Source organism: Dromiciops gliroides, chromosome 1, assembly GCF_019393635.1.
Source record: "Dromiciops gliroides isolate mDroGli1 chromosome 1, mDroGli1.pri, whole genome shotgun sequence".
In the NCBI taxonomy this organism is placed as follows: Eukaryota; Metazoa; Chordata; class Mammalia; order Microbiotheria; family Microbiotheriidae; genus Dromiciops; species Dromiciops gliroides.
In genome coordinates this window covers 760,167,700-760,184,560 of record NC_057861.1, presented here as the reverse complement: position 1 = coordinate 760,184,560, position 16,861 = coordinate 760,167,700, and the positions used below count along the sequence as shown (strand labels likewise).

The window sequence follows — 16,861 nt, the reverse complement described above, 5'->3', positions numbered from 1 at the left end:
AGAAGACAGAGGGTTGTATTCAGAAATGATCATGTGGGAACAAAGGATATCAAATTTTTAAACTGTACATAAAAAAACCCATGTTAAAAGAAGACTTTTTCTGATTCTCCAAGTTGTTGGCTTCCTTTCCTTCGTGAGATCATTGAATTTATCTTGGACGTGTCCTGGTCACCTCTGGCCCCAGCCCTGAGTTCACTGGTCTCCTAAGGAGGTCAAGGATCTTCTCTTCTCTACTTGGCTCAAATCCCCCCGGACTGTACTCCTCCCATTTTAGGGTCCTAGATGAGCCTCTACTCCGTGAGCTGCCCTAATATTAGGTTCCTTTGACAAAAGAATATTTGCTTCAAAGATATCAAGATCAAATGTACAAACATTCTCCCCAGTACCTCCGTAGCATCATCTCCCTGATCACCTCCCTTCCACCTTCCCAAGGGAAGAGTATCAGGCCTACTTACAGCTTTGCTCAATTCCTACATTGCATTAGACCCACCTAGTTCAAGTCCAACGTCCCACGGCCAGCAGCCTGGCCCCTCAATCCCCAGGGCTTCACTGCTGGGCTGGTGGTCACGTCTGGACTAGGCTCCTAGCTCCTTGTCATTGCAAGGAGCTTCTGGGGTGTGGGGAGAAGAAGCCACTCCCCAAACAGAGACTGGAAAAAGACAAAGGGAGAAGCCGCAGCTGGGGCCTACTTCATGGCCTCTTGGCCTAAAGGTTAATAGGGAGAAGATGAAGGCCTTAGGGACCTCCCCGCTCTATCTCATGACATAACAGACCTTCAGATAAAAGAAAAAGCCCCAAGCAGGCTGAGGCCCATAGTTCTAGGCTATGACATCAATGAAAAAAGGCTGTTCCCAACACGTGGGAGGCCAACACAGAACGTCCACAGTTTTCTGGTCTCCCGAAAGCAGATCCCAGCATCTTCCACCCAGTTAACTCCATCTTTGGTGACTGAGGCACGTGCCAAGTCCTCCTGACAGGTTCGTAGCCAGTGTTTGCTTCTCTGGAATAGCTTCCATCTTCCCTGTGAACAGAGGTTTCCTGAGGCCCGGGAAGATGTCACTTTTGCATTGATATCCTTCATACTTAGCACAAGGCCTGGCCCGTGGAAGGCGTGGCTGAGCATAACTGCTCCCTAGCTCTCTCGATCACTCTCCCTCCCTCCCTCCCTCTCTCTGCCTCTCTCCTTTCCTCCCTCCACCTCTCCCTGCCTCTTTCCTCCCTCCCTCTCCCTCCCTCCTCCTCTCCCTTCCCTTCCCCTCCCCCTCCCTCTCCTTCCCTCCCTCTCTCGCAGCTATTCCCTAGAATATGCTTTCGTCAAAGGTTGGGCTCCCTAAAGAGCAGCTACAACTTGGGGTTCTTGGGAGCTAGATTACTGATGCTGTTGCTTGTGAACCCACCTCCTCTGTGTTTCCCACTGATTGTCAGTCAGTAGCCTCAACCCTCTTTTAGCAAAGGGATTGATTATGATGGCATAGTCAGGTCACCACAAAATATTCCCCCCCAAAGGCTGGTGCATGAGCTCCAGCCCAGCACACCAGTACCCAGTACGTGGGTACACCACCCAGGGCAAGAGCTGGCTTAAGCCTAGAGTCCGACTCAGTGAGGCCCGTCTGTGTAGACTAAATGTGACAAGAGAGTGAGCTCTCCCAGGGTTCTTCGGTCCCCAGCCAACATCCCCTCTTTTCTGACGAGTCGCACTTCCTGGAGTTGCTTCCTCCACCGGCTAGCTACTCCCATGTCCATATTTGTCCTTTCTGGTGTCTCTGCTCCAAGATCTCCAATCACATGGTCAGTGGGCAAAGGGGGATCAGAATCCGAGCTCTGGGCTCCCTGTCCCTCTCCCTGCTCCGCCCTCCGCCCCGTCCAGCCCAGGGTCTGCCTCTTCAAGCTATTCTGATACCTGGAGTCGTCTGCCACTCAGCTGGACTGCTGAAATTTCTCCCAGCTTTAAATTCACCAGAGATATGGTTAGCTTGTTTGGTTAGCTGATCCCTAACTTCCTGGCCCAATTCAAAGAGGAGTTCACACCTAGTGAAAGGATCAAAGGGTATAAAGACAATGAACTTGAGATAGGTTATACATGTGAAGTCACCAAAACACATTTCCACATTAGTCATGTTGTGAAAGAAAACACAGACCAGGAAAACAAGAAAAACAAAGTCTGCTTCCATCTGCCTTCAGACTCCATCAGCTCTTTCTCTGGAGGTGGTGGCATTTTCTTTCCAGTCAAATGGTGAACCAGAGAGTTGGAGCCAAACCCCTGTCAGGGAGTCACCCTTGGGGGTTTGGTGAAGAGGGATGGTAGTGGTGGAGGAGAAAGTTTGACTGTGTTCTTGAAGAAAATGAACCAGTCAAAGACAAGACATCAACAGGGATCAGAGAGACATATCTGAGGGCAAAGTCTCCCAAGAAAAGAAGGGACACTTCTGTTCTCCCATCCCCTGTTTTAGTGCCAATAATAGCCTGAGGGAAGAGTGGGCTGGCTCAAGCACATAGCACCTTTGTTTCTTTTGTGTTTATTCTTTCTTGATATCAGAAGAATGACCTTCAGAAATGGAAGTTCCAAGTAACCACACATATGGGACTTATCCAGACATCATATCAGATGGGGACTTGGGGAACTGCAGTAGCCACCAACAGAAAAGGTGTTTGCAGATGGAGTAGAAAGATAGTTTCCCAAGGATGGCAATAACTTCATGGAACAAGAGCCCTTGTGACAGAGAGAATGTGACTGTGGGTTCAATAACCCTTGGAGCCCAGAAGAAAGCTATCACTAAGAGACAGTTCATTAGTACTCTGAGAAAGGAGAAAAGGAATGCCAGCAAACAGGAGTTGTGACTTGACCCTTTAGTCATATAACGTACTCTGAGTGTGAGCCCACTTTCCCCAGGGACATATGTGTTTATGAGGAGAGTGTGCTCCCCAGTTTGTGGGAAATGTTTTTGTACTGACCTTTCTTGCTAACAGGTTTTAGGGAGAACCCTTTTCTATTTTTTATTTTATTTTATAGCTTTCAACATTTATTTTTATAAGATTTCTAGTTTCAAACTTTTTCTCCCTCCCTCTCCTCCTTCCCCCCTCCCCAAGACAACAAGCAATCTGATATAGGTTATATATGTACAATCACATTAAACATATTTGTGCATTAGTCATGCTGTGAAAGAAGAATCAGAACAAAAAGGAAAAACCTCAAAAAAGAAAAAAAATAGAAATAGTATGGTTCAATCTGCATCTAGATTCCACAGTTCTTTTTTTCTGGATTTGGAGAGCATTTTCCATCATGAGTCCTTTGGAACTATCTTGGACCACTGCATTGCTGAGAAGAGTAAAGTCTATCACAGTTGATCACTACACAATGTTGTTGATACTGTGTGCAATGGGAGAACCCTTTTCTAAAATGAAGTCTGTCTGACAAACCGATGTTAAGGAGTAGCTCACCAATGGGGGCTCATGATCTTTAACACTAGAAATCCTAGTCCCACAGGATTTCTCCAGAACCTTGAGTGAAACTGTAGCCAGCAGCCCTTTGGGGGACCCAGCCTGCAAGTGGGAGTGGAAACTGGAGAAGGGAGCCCACAGTGCATCAGATGCCACAAAGAGACAATTTCATGGGAAACAATGATCTTGCTTTGCCGTGGATAATGCTGAACTCATAGATGATATAGTTAGATTTTTTTTTTTTTTTGCAGGACAATGAGGATTAAGTGACTTGCCCAGGGTCTCGCAGCTAGTAAGTGTCAAGTGTCTGAGGCCACATTTGAACTCAGGTCCTCCTGAATCTAGGGCCAGTGCTTTATCCACTGCGCCACCTAGCTGCCTGATATGGTTAGATCTTGAAGGGACCTTAGAAGTCCCCCTAAAATATCCCTAGCAAGTGATTATCCGGCCTCTGAAGTTCTATCTCTAGACATCTCAAGCTGCCTTCGGGATGCCCTCAGCCCCTCAAACTCAACACACCCACATCTGAATGTTGAACATATTACTGGCATGATGTGCTATGGTGCTGAGAGCTATACTTAAGAGTCAGAAAGAGCTGAGTTCGAAATCTAACTCTGCTACTTCCCAATCATGTGACCACAGACAAGTCTTTTAACATCTCAAATCTCCATTTCTTCCTCTACATTTAGTGTGTGGGCATAGCACCCAGGCCTCGTCCTCTCTGAGCTTGCTCCACTCACCCAACCTGCCTTCCTTCAGCTTGCTCAGGGCTTCCCAGAAAATGCTTCTACAGCGAGCTTTCTCAGGGTTGTAGGGCCGACTCTGATGGGAGGAACAGTGTATTCAGGAGCGTAACTCCCAAGTGTACTTGGAGTCAGGGTGCTTCCCATTTACCAAATCAGCCGAGACAATCGCACTGACCATCGGTCAGAAACATTCAACGGAACAGGGAATGGGGAGGACCAGGAGTAGGAGCCACAGGCCTGGGCAGCACACACCTCTGTACAGTGGGCCCTGAAGTCTTTGGTTTCATGCAGGGACAGGGTGCGCCATAAGTCACTGCCTGCCTAAGCTGTTCTTTCTAAGCCTCTCCACCCTCCTCCTAGAGGAGGACCACTGCTCTGCTAGATGCTGTGCCCAGGCCATGTTCAACTCTTTAAGCAAAAACAGTTTCAGAGGCAGCTAGGTGGCGCAGTGGATAGAGCACCGGCCCTGGATTCAGGAGGGCCTGAGTTCAAATTCGGCCTCAAACACTTGACACTTACTAGCTGTATGCCTCTGGGCAAGTCGCTTAACCCTCATTGCCCCACCAAAAAAAAGGCTCCCCGGGCCTGGCATGTGCCTAGCTTTTCTATGTGTGCTCGCTTGCCTGGCTCTGAAGGATTTCCTGCACAGTCAATCAGTCAAGAAGCATCTATTAAGCACCTACTATGTGTCAGGCACTATGTTATATGCTTCACAAACATTCTCTCATTTGAGACATCCCAGGTCTCCAGCTCCGATCTTAGTCCTCATCAAAGTGATATGTGAGGGGGCAGCTAGATGGCGCAGTGGTTAAAGCACCGGCCCTGGATTCAGGAGTACCTGAGTTCAAATCCGGCCTCGGACAATTGACACTTACTAGCTGTGTGACCATGGGCAAGTCACTTAACCCCCATTGCCTTAAAAAAAAAAAAAAAAAAAAAAAAAAAGTGATATGTAAGTTAGATGCTGGGGAAGTGGACCTTCCAGCCACCTTTCCTCTGGTCTCATGTGTTTTCTTTTTGCTTTTTCAGTGTTTTCTCACAACCCAGTTCCAGCAATAAAAATGTCCCAGTCAGAAGAGGGTGTGGCCTTCTGAGCAACTGTGGGGATGCCCATCTATCCTCCTCTTCACCTCACACCTACTCCCAGGGCCATCTCACTCGGCTATCCTGGATTCTCCTTTCTCTCTCTCACCTTCCATCACGGCTCCCTCTGCAGCACTCTTGTATTCATCCCCTCTTCTCTGCCCCACCCCACCAACGCCCCGGCAGCCTCTCCTCACCTTCGAACTGGTCTGTTGTCATGGCTTCCTAAACCATCTTCTCCCCTCCTTCAGGGACAGATTAATCTAGATCAGTCACAGATCTGGTCATGTCAGTCCTCTTCTCCAGGCCCTTCTGTTAGAGACTACCGAAGGTCAGGGTCTGCCCTGAGCACATCCACTTCCCAAGGATGCAGATCCTCTGAAATGATTCCAGGAAATCCTGCCCTTGGCTGAGGGGTGCCCTGTATAAATGTGATGCTCGAGCCTGAGGTAACAAGCCACTCCATCCCTCGGGGCTGGCCTGGCCACCTTCTGGGGGGAGATTCTCCACGCGCAGCCCCCAATCATTCATTTATCCCAATCCGTGTTCCAGCTGTTATAATCACTCTCCTTCTCCCCCACCAACACACTCAGCAGGATTTACTGTACTCTTTTCCGAAGGGGTAATACACATCTGTTCAAGGAGATTTAGAAGACTGAACAAAAGCCTTGGCCCAACCCAAGCGGGTGTTTCTTCGGTTGAAATTCCCTCTGGCCTTGGATCGGGGCTTCAGTGGCGTCTTGAGGCTCCAGCTATTTCCTACTTGACAATTTCTTTGCCATCTCTCCCTCTAATAAGGAGGGAGGAGAAAATACTGAATCGAATCTGCGTTAGTTTCCCCCCATTGTTCAGAAAGAAAGAAAGACTAAGTCGGCCTGACCTCAGGTAGAGGTCTTGGTTCACTCCCCTAAGTGGCAGAAGATATTCCTCTCTTTACCCGATCACTGCCTCCAGATACTTTCCACTGAACCTTTCTACAATGAGAGCATAGCCTCACCGGGGCAGGGGTCAGGACCACCACTCCCTTGCTCCGGACCCTGCTCCTTTGGAGCTGCCTCGGCGTGCCTTCATCCTCTTGGCTCTCAAGCCAAACCTGCATCATCCTGAGCTAATCCCCGCCCGCCCATCTTCTGGACGTGGGGAGTCGCTGTGCGGCCAATCTGCCCTGTTCTGCTGAAGGGTGAGGGTCCTATTTACTCTGATCATTTCATAGACAGAATCTCAGCCCTTGAGAGGTGGAAGCCGCCTCACTGGTCATCCCGTCTAGCCTCTAAACCAGCCTGGTCCTGCCGGCTTCATGACATGCACAGGGGTGCGATGCCGGCTCGGGCCCAGTGACCGCGGCTTTCTGACTGTCCCCTCCTCTTCTCTGCCCCCCCCCATTCCCGGCTTCCTGCGGGTTTCCATTGGACCCCACTTCCTACAGGAATCCCCTCGGGCTCCCCTTAACTCCGGTGCCTCGGCCGGGCTCATCGCTTCAGCTCCGTTAGACTGACTGTAAACTCCTCCAGGGCAGCTTGTCTTTTGGCTCCGGGCATCCTCGGGCATCCTCGGTGCTTAGGGTGCTTAGCACAGCACATATTAGGCACATATTGGGCGCTTAATAAAGGCTCCTGTATTATTACCCCCAGTCCGGAAACCCGAGACCGACAAGGGCATGTGACTTGCCCACGGTCACCGGGTTTCAGGCCTGCGGCGTCCCCGCCGCCTCCAGTGGGAGCCTCCGGGCCCATCTCCAAAGAACCGAACCAGGGTCCAGTCTGGACCCAGAGGAAGGGGCCCGGAACCGGCGGTGGAAGATGCAGAGGCCCGTGTGGGCTCTCAGACTATCTGGGCCAACGGCATCCTGGGAGGTGCCGAGGCCTCCGTGCAGGCGGACCCCCCGAGGGCCGAAGATGACAACCATGCAGAACCGCGCGCACTCAGCGCTTTCAAGTGAAGAAGCGCTTCGAGGACCCAAGCGGGCTCTGGCGCCCCCTGGTGGCCCCCGGGCCTCCCCGCCGCGAGCCGCCTGCGCATGCGCACGGCCCCGCCCTGCCTCGGTCGCCATCTTTCCAAGGTTCACACTATAGTCCCCGTGTCGCATTTCTGAATTAGGGGAATGACCGGGGCCCAGGCGGGGGGGGGGGGGGGGGGGGGGAGAAGGGACGGAGGGGGTCGGCGGATAACTCCCTTTTCTCTGACGGGCCCCCGCCCCCTGTCGACACAAGTGGAAGCTCCTGGAAGGCAGGCGCCAAATCAATGCTCTTCACCCGGGGGCCTCGAGAGAGCGGGGCCGCAGGCCTGCGACGGTCCCCTTCCGTATCTGGCCTTCCTCAATCTTTGCAAATAAATAAATTAATAAATAATGGGTAGGGGGCGGCGGGGACGGATCTGAGACCGGCGCCAGGCGGGGAGCAGTGGCCCGGGAAAGGGGTTGAGGTAGAACCAGCGAGAGGTGGAGGACCGAGCGGCTAGAGGGGCCAGTGCCGACAGCCCAGCCTCAACAACTTCCGGCTCTCAGAGGCCGGGAGTGATGCATTTCCTTGGAGGAGGTGAAAGTAGGCGCGCACACGCCGCGGGTTGGTGAGGGGCGCCATGGGTGTGGTGGCGACGGAGGCCTGACTCAGGCGGAGCCGCCCGGCGTAGGGAAAGGGTCGTGATTGGTCACCTGATGGTGACGTTCGCGAAGGCCGGAGGGAGGACTACAGGCACCTTAAAGGGGCCGTACTTCCGGAGCCTCGGCGCCCTTTTCCCCCTCCCCTCCCCCCCTGCCCCGGGACAGACAAGAAGATTAGGCCGCAGGTTAGCGCCAATGATGGCGCTCTAGAGCGCCTACCGTGTGCCGGGTACTGTGCCAAGCGTGTGGGCCCTCACAACAAGCCGGGGAGGGAGGTACAGTTATGGTCATACACATTTTACAGAGGGGGAAACTGAGGCAAACAGGGGGGAACGACTTGTCCAGGGCGGCACAGCTAGTAAGCGTCAACAGGCAGATTTGAACTCCAGTGTCCTGGCTCGAACAACTGGGGGGGTTTTAGGTGGAAAAGAGGAATAAACCACCCCTGAGGGTGGTGCCAAGACCAAATGCCACACCGCTGAAAGAATCCGTGCAGGGGAGGAAAGGGGGCATCTTGTCCTCCCCGGAGAAGAATCAGTCCAGGCTGGACCCGACTGGCCGAAAGGAGCGCCCCTCCCCCCCTCTATGATTCTGTGCTGCCTCTAAAGGCAGAGAACCCCGGACCTCCACGTGTGACACGCTTCTCTCTCTGGCTCTGCAGCCCGACTGCTGATGTCATCGAGTAACTGACACTGCCCCTGCGGCCACCAGACCCACTGGAGGATGCCGCCTTCGTCCTTCTTTGCAGCTCTCGACCTTCGACCCTAGCCATCTTCCCTTCTCTGTCGGCTCCCTCCGGGGCTCCTCCTACCTGTCTGACCACTACTGCCACCTGGGGGTGCCCCGCAGGTCTGGGCATCGGGCCCCCTCCAGCTCTCCGTGCGCCAACTATCAGACACCTCTTGTGATCACTGAAGTTAAACGTGCTGGAATGGAAATCATCTCCCTAAACCCTTCCTTCTTCTTAACTTCCCTATTACCCTTGAGGATACCACAATCTGTCGGGTCACCAGGGCACCCCCTTCCCCATAGGACTGACCGACCTCTCTCACTCCACATACCTAATCTGTGGCCATTTTGCCTTTGTAACATTTCTCATACCTGGCCCCATTTCACATCCCCTCGTGCCTGGTTTATTTTGGTAGCTTTTGAGTTGCCTCCTCTCCACCTCAATCCATCCTCCATTCACTTGTCAAATATTTTCCTAAAATGGTCAGGAGGGCAGCCAGGTGGCAGTCATAGTGCACAGAACACCAGGCCTGAAGCCAGGAAGACTCACTTACCTTGCTGAGCTTCAGTCTAATCTCAGACACTCACTAGCTGTGTGACCCTGAGCAAGTCATTTCACCCTGTCTGCCTTGGTTCCCTCATCTCTAAAAGGAGCCGGAGAAGAAAATGGCCAACACTCCAGTGTGTCTGCCAAGAAAACCCTATGTGGGGTCACAAAAAGTCAGACATGACTGAAAACAACTGAACCACCAAAATACCCATCTGACCATGTCCCTGCCGTGGTTCCCTATCCCCTCCAGGATCAAATAAAGCCCTTTACGATTCCTTATACCCTGGCCCCTTACCCTCTCTCCAGTCTAATGACACTTTGCAATCCAACTGTTCTGTGAGACCCTCTGACTCCCCGTTCCACTTTGTCACTGGCTGTCCCCGTGCCTGGAAATCTCTCCCTTTTCACCCTCTCACAGCCTCTCTGGCTCTTTTCAAGTTTCAGCTAAAATCCTACCTCTTACAAGAAACCCTTTAATTCTAGTGCTTTCCCTCTCTTGATTATCTCAGTCTGTCAGTATCTTGTTTGTACAAAAAGTGCTCAAGAGCATGAGCTGGTTTTGCCATCCTTTGTATCCCTGTGGTTCAGTGTGCTGCCTGGCACATAGTAGGGGCTCGTTCAGTGTTTGTTGATGGATTACTTGTAACAGGTCGAGCTCTATCAGATCTTTGGATCTGATAGAACTGCTAAGATAGCGTTCCAGTGCAGCAGTATCACTCAGCTTAAAGGGGTATCTCCCTCTGAATTTGTGTGGTGGATGAACAGCCTTCTCTTGAGACAGAAAGAAAAAGAAGTGACACAACCTGGTGGAGTGGATGCCGACGGCCTACGAGGATGGACTGAACTCAGGGTCACTTAAATGACTGCTACATCCAAGCAAGAGCCTTGGGTTTTTGAAGAGCTGGTCCATGCTGGAAAAGTATCTAGGGAGTGAGTGCTCCAGATTGCCCACATGAAGAAATCTCAGTTTCTATGACCTTTGGAACAAGCCACAGAAGGAAAGCAAGAAAACTGCACAATCCATAGAGATTCAAAGTCAGGGCTCCCAGAGAACCTGTTGAAAATGGAGTTGGGGGCACCTAGGTAGCACTGGCCCTGGATTCAGAAGGACCTGAGTTCAAATGTGACTTCAGGCACTTGACACTTACTAGCTGTGTGACCCTGGGCAAGTCACTTAACCCTCATTGCCCCACCGAAAAAAAAAAGAAAATGGAGTCCAAGACAAAAACACTCCACGTAGTAGATCAAGGGCCAAGAGTGGAGGGGCCATGACAGACCTACATGCCAGTGTCACCAGTGGGACACAGATGGAAAGAGCTCTCTTCCTTTCCCGGTCGGTTCTGAGACGTGCAGGAGGCGTGAGTCGGACTATCCGGCTCGCTCGGCCAAAAGGCCGGTCGCCAGGAGCTGGGTGTGTCGCAATACGTACGTGACGCTGCGGTGGCCCTTCGAGAAGTCAAGGATGGACCAGGAGCTGAAGCTGATGGGCGAGTAAGGGCTCCTCGACAAGCCAGAGGTGTGGCCGGTCAAGTTCATGCTGGCCAAGATCTGCAAGGCCGTGGGAGCTGCTGACGCTGGATGAGAGGGACCCTTGGCATCTGTTCAAAGGCAACGCCCTGCTCTGGAGGCTGGTGCGCATCAGCGTCCTAGACAAGGGCAAGATGAAGCTGGATTACATCCTAGGCCTGAAGATCGAGGACTTCCTGGAGCAGCGCCTGCAGACGCAGGTCTTCAAGCTGGGCCTGGCCAAGTCCATCCACCACGGGCTCGTGCTGATCCGCCAGAGGCACATCAGGGTCCAAAAGCAGGTGGTGAACATCTCCTTTATAGTGCGACTGGACTCCCAGAAGCACATTGACTTCTCCCTGAGCTCACCCTACGGAGGGGGCTGGGCAAACAGGGTCAGGAGGAAGAATGCCCAGAAGGGCCAGGGGCGATGACAAGGAGGAAGATTAAGTGCCAGCCCCCACCTCTGCTCCCCAAAGTTTGCTGCATTGAAATCAAACTCTTTGATCTCTGAAAAAAATTGTTTAAATAAATAATATTTTAAAAAAGAAAGAGCGGGGCAGCTGGGTGGCACAGTGGATAGAGCACCGGCCCTGGAGTCAGGAGTACCTGAGTTCAAATCTGGCCTCAGACACTTAACACTTACTAGCTGTGTGACCCTGGGCAAGTCACTTAACCCCAATTGCCTCACTAAAAAACAAAAAAAAAAAGAAAGAGCTCTCTTTTGCTAGAACCGGGACCCTCTGTGGACATCTCATATCCACGTCTGAGAAAGGAACAAGAACCAACATGGTACTGAATTCCAAGTACTGTCCACCAGGAAAATAAGAGGGAGCCCAGGAAGGAGGTCATAGGAATGATGTCATCACTTCCTGTTGGGACTTTGCTGCTGGGACTCATTGGACCCTCCACAGAACCGTGGTGATGATTGCTAATGTCGATTGCACTGCTCTCCTGCACAGTGGACCTCATGGCCATTATATTCCAGTCATTTTGTAAGAGACACTTAAGAAGGATACCACAAAAGTAAGCTATGAAAGGCTCAGGGCTTGCAGGATTGAGTGATAAGAGCCCTTATGCTTGGAGTAAGCTTGAAGTCTGTCAATGAAACCCAGATGCAGCTAGATGGTTCAGTGGGTAGAGTTCTGGACTTGGAGTCAGAAGACCTGAATTCAAATCCTTTGTCAGACACTTGAAAGCTCCTCACATTACTTCTGTCTACCTTGGGTTCCTCAGCTGTTACCTGGGGATAATGATAGCACTAAAGTCCAGGGTTGTTGTGAGGATAAGATGAGATCAGATCTGTTAAGCGCTTTGCAAACCTTAATGAGCTACCAGATGCCAGCTACTATCCTCATCATGGGAGGATCATGGAAGGGTCGGCCTTGATTGGAACCAATTCCAGTCTGTTCCAAATAGTGACAAGATTCTGCAAGTAGCCAACACCTGCATGCCATGACCATCCGTGGGCAGTGACCCACAGGAAGATGGAGGCAGGTGTGGGTGGACTGTGGGAAAGCAGTGAAGAAATACTGGCTATATTGACAAACTATCAAAAGCACTGGAAATAACAAAAAGGGGGAAAGCTTGCTTCCTAATGGGGAGACACATTTATGACTGGATCCATACCAAAAAAGACACAGAATAGGCAGAAAGTAACCCCAGAGGGAAGACGCTGACAACTCTGGGGGAGGGGCTGAGAATTTTTCTCCCCCAGAAGGTGGCACTTGAGCTCAGTAAAGTATAAGAAAATTGGGAAGGTCCTGATTGTGAAGAGCTTGAAATGCCAACCAGGAGACTTTCTGTTTGAAGGTAACAGGTTGCCCCTGGAGTGTATTGAGCGGGTGTACTTATGTGTCTGGGGGGAGGAGGGTGGTTCTTGGTCAGAATTGTGCTTGAAGAAAGTCACTTTGGCTGGTTGAGTGGAGGATTGATTGGAGCAAAGAGAGACTTGAGGCAGGGAACCAATTAGAAGGCTTCTAACAGTCCAGGCAAGAGGTTTCGAGGACCTGCTCCAGACTGGTGGGTGGGTCTCCATATTCAGAAATGCAGTGTTAGAAGGTAGGAAGGATCAAGAGTCAGAAGTTCAGCAAAAAGACAGGTCATTCAGTCAAGTCAACAAGCATTGGTTAGGGGTTTACTTTTTTTTTAGTGAGGCAATTGGGGTTAAATGACTTGCCCAGGGTCACACAGCTAGTAAGTGTTAAGTGTCTGAGGCCGGATTTGAACTCAGATTCTCCTGACTCCAGGGCCAGTGCTCTATCCACTGCACCACCTAGCTGCCCCCAGGGGTTTACTCTTGGTGCCTAGAACTGTACTGAACACGGGGAATACAAAGAAAGGCAAACAAACAGAAAACAGGCCCTTGCCATTCTAATGAGGAAGACAACGTGCAGTCAACTATGTATGTATGGCCCGGATAAATGAGAGGTAAGTTCAGAGGGGAGGGAGGCCCTGGGGGATGCCAGGTGGGGTTTGATCTGAGCCATGAAGGAAGTTGGGGATGAATGGAGGTGACAGGGCAGAGCGTCCCAGAATGGGAGTCAGCCAATACAAAGGCTTTGTAAGAGCATGCAAGAGACAGATTGTACTGGCAGGACAGCAGATGTCCCTGAGGGTGAGGTGTCTGTTTGCATGATGTGCTCAAAGAAAAAGCACTACCAGTTTGAGCTGCATATTTGGAGAAATGTGAGCACTGCGAACATTCAGAACTTGTCTTCATGGGCTTTTTTCTCTGGAATGAGAGCAGAACATAAATCACATCTTTGTGGTGACTGATCGGTTTACCTGGTATGCTGGGTGTGCCCAACCAGGAAGCAGAAAGCTGCCTCACCTGATTAAGTGTTTCTCAGGGCATGGTGTCCCTGCTGAGATCCAGCCCAACCAAGATGGCGAGCCAGCTGACAGAAGGGACAGATGGTCAACTCAGTGAACTTCAGGTAGAGTCTGCACACTTCTCCAAAGTCTGTTGGAACAGGCTGAGAAAGCAACCTTGTCTCAGACCGAGATGCGCCCCAACTCAGAATCCTTCACTGTCTGCCTCAAGTCTCTCTTGAGGCTGCCCAGGTGGCACACTGACTGCTGCTCCTGCATGTGCTGTTGCATCTGCTTCCTCTATGCCTTTGTCCAGGCTGTTCCCCCATGTCTGGAATGCTCTCCTGCCTCACCTCTGCTTCCCACAGCTCAACAAATATCAATTAAGCATCTACTATGGCTCAAGCTCTGTGCTACAGACTAAGGATACAAATACAGTGAATGAAACTGTCTACCAGCAAGGAGCTTATCTTCTATTCATTGATTGATTGATTGATTGCAGGGCAATCAGTGAGAGTTAAGTGACTTGCCCAGGGTCACACAGCTAGTAAGTGTCAAGTGTCTGAGGCTGGATTTGAACTCAGGTCCTCCTGAATCCAGGGCTGGTGCTTTATCCACTGAACCACCTTGGTGTCCCCAAGGAGCTTATCTTCTAAAGGAATTCCTGCTCTTAAGGCTCAGCTGTGTTGCATCCCCCAATAGACTGTAAGCTCTGTGAGGGCAGGAACTGCTTCAATTTTTGAATCTAGCACAGTTCCTGACACATAGTAGGCTCTTCACAAACGCTCATGGATTGACCAATTAATCCAGTCCTCATTGCTCTGAAGCTGGTGCTTCTCCTGAAGTCTCTTGTCTTCCATAGTTCTCTCCTCACCTCAGCCTCCCTCCAATCTGGCGTTCTGGTATATCAATGGAGAGATTCACGGACACCCTGCTGCTGGCCTCAGATCAGCTGGGAGGCACCCAGTACACTGCACTTGCCTCAGGTGGCGACAGAGAGACAGAGAGGTGGGAAAGCCTCTTGTCTGGCCCAGCCCCAGCAGCCCCAGCAGCCTCCTGTGGGCAGACACTCCACCCATGCCTCCTGGAGGGGATAGGGTGGCAGCACCTGAGGAATGCTCCTCGTGCATCCTTCCTCACCCTCTTTCCTACTCTTCTACAGCCCTTCCACATTTCAGGGGCCAGCATCTGGTGTTGCAGTGGCCAAACACATAATCCTTTGGAGGCCAAGCTGCTGGCAAGAGGCCAGTACCCGGGGCAGCTGGGGAGCTCAGTGGATAAAGCACTGGCCCTGGATTCAGGAGGACCTGAGTTTAAATCCAGCCTCAGTGTCAGACACATGATACTTATTAGCTGTGTGACCTTGGACATGTCACAACCCTCACTGCCCCGCAAAAAACAAACAAAGCAAAACAAAAATAGAGGCCAGTACCCTTGCCTTTTCCCAGGTGGAGTTTCTGTTTCCTTGGCCCCACTTCTGAGAGTTGGGGGTCACCTTGGGCTTGGGCTGAGGTGTAAAAGTGGGGCCCCACCACCCTAGTGCTCAGCAGAATGCTTTATATGAATGAATGAATTTTAACAAGGACATTGTCTTCCTGGGACTTTATGAACAATGACAGTCTCAAGATTCAGAAGCACAGAAGAGACTCTTGCTGACCTGTCAGAAAGACTGGTGAGGGAGGGAAAGGAGCACAGGGTGGGTCTGCAGCAGGGTGGGCAAGTGGGGATGGGGTGCAGCCATCCACATTCTCACTTAGCCCTTGTGCTCAGCATAGCGTCAATGTGCTCTGTTGGTGCTCTTTGCCCCTCCTCATTGTTTTTTGCAAGGGACCCTTCAGAATCAGGATTCCTGAAGGAGGATGCTTTGGAGGTGATGTAGGGACCCTAGGAGTCCAGACCCAATGATCCTACATTGTGCCCTGGGCTTGTGTCCATTCATTCATTCATTCATTCAGTGACTTGCCTAGGGTAGTGGGAAGATGGGTGAAGCTGATGGAGGAAGGAAGCATGAAAAAATGGGGAGTGAGATAGTGTGTGGGAGATGGGAGATAGGGGTGAATGTGGAGGGCTTGGGGAAATGAAAGAGGGGGCTGAGGATAAGGGCATAAGAGATAAGGAGAAGGCAGAATGGAGGCAGAAGCAAGGATGGGAAATGGAGGCTGAGTATGAGAGATGGGGAAATGTTTGGGATTGGAAATAGAGAATGGAGAAGTCATGGGGTGGCCCGCCACCATGCCGGCCAGGAGGCCCAGTGGATAGAGTGTCCCAGCTGGACTCAAATCCTGCCTCAGACACGCTAACCTTGTGACCCTGGGTGAGGCGCTTCTTTGTGCCTCCACTTCTTCATCTGTAGAATGGGCATATTGACAGCCCCTGCCTCCCTGGGTTGTTGTGATGATGACTGTGAAGCACTTGGCACGGTGTCACATATGTGCTAGCTACTATGGTTATTATTATCATGGAGAAGGGGGGCAGCTCCAGCCTTGCTGCTTAGAGATGAGGCGGAGGGAGCTCACAAGAACTTGAAGGGAAAGAGAGGGGCTCTGGTGTCCACTGGAGGGAGATGTTCTTGGGCTCCAGCTGGGGCTCCCAGGTGTAAGGGGGCCTCCAGAAGACAATGGGGCTGGAGGAGGGCAGCCTGCCCCAGGGAGGGCAGTGGGAGGGGGACAGGCTGTCCTGGGGCCTGGGCTCTGAGCTGCAACTGTTGCAGAACAGGTTTTCCCCACGGCAGCCCTCTGCCTACTGCCCGTTGTTTAGAGGAGGAGGAAGGGGGAAGCCAGGGCCAGCTCCTTGGGTTCCCACGATCCCTGGGACAGCCACACCACAGAGACCTCCCCTTTGTGGGAACCACTCCAGATCCCAGGCCTGCGCTGGGGTGGGGGCTTGGAGGAGCCCCAGGCTTGATGAGGTGGGGGGTAGGGGCTCCAATGGCTCTACAACTAATATCCCTCCCCCTCCCTGGTCACACAGGGGCCTTTGTTAATATTTACCGAGAGCCAGGAGGCCATGACTCAGAGATAATGGCAAGGAAAGGGAAGGGAGCAGGCTACCAGTGGCCCAGCCACCCCTTGTCCTTCTCACAGGCCTGAGGGTCACAGGAGCCTTTCCCAGTGTCAGGAAACAGCCTGTGGCCCTGGCTTCTAAGCCTGAGACCTGGCCTGGCCCCATCTCCCAGGAACCCTCCACCCACAGTGCCCCCCCATGGCATTGTTGGTGGTGATGGGAGACAACCTAGGGTCTGACCCCACTCCTCAAGCACCAGCCCAGAGAGGCTGGGAGTTTTCCTTGAGGCAGCCAGGTGGTGCAGTGGCTAGCATTGGGCCTAGAGTCAGAAAGACCTGAGTTCAAATCCTACCTCAGACACTTAATAGCTGTGTGACTGCAAGTCACTTTACT

At 51.7% G+C, this 16,861-nt stretch overlaps 1 pseudogene; it reads left to right on the top strand.

Annotated features, from left to right (window-relative positions):
- Window positions 1-7,920: 7,920 nt before the first annotated feature.
- LOC122754003 lies at window positions 7,921-11,101 on the top strand (annotated as a pseudogene).
- The last annotated feature ends 5,760 nt before the right edge of the window (window positions 11,102-16,861 follow it).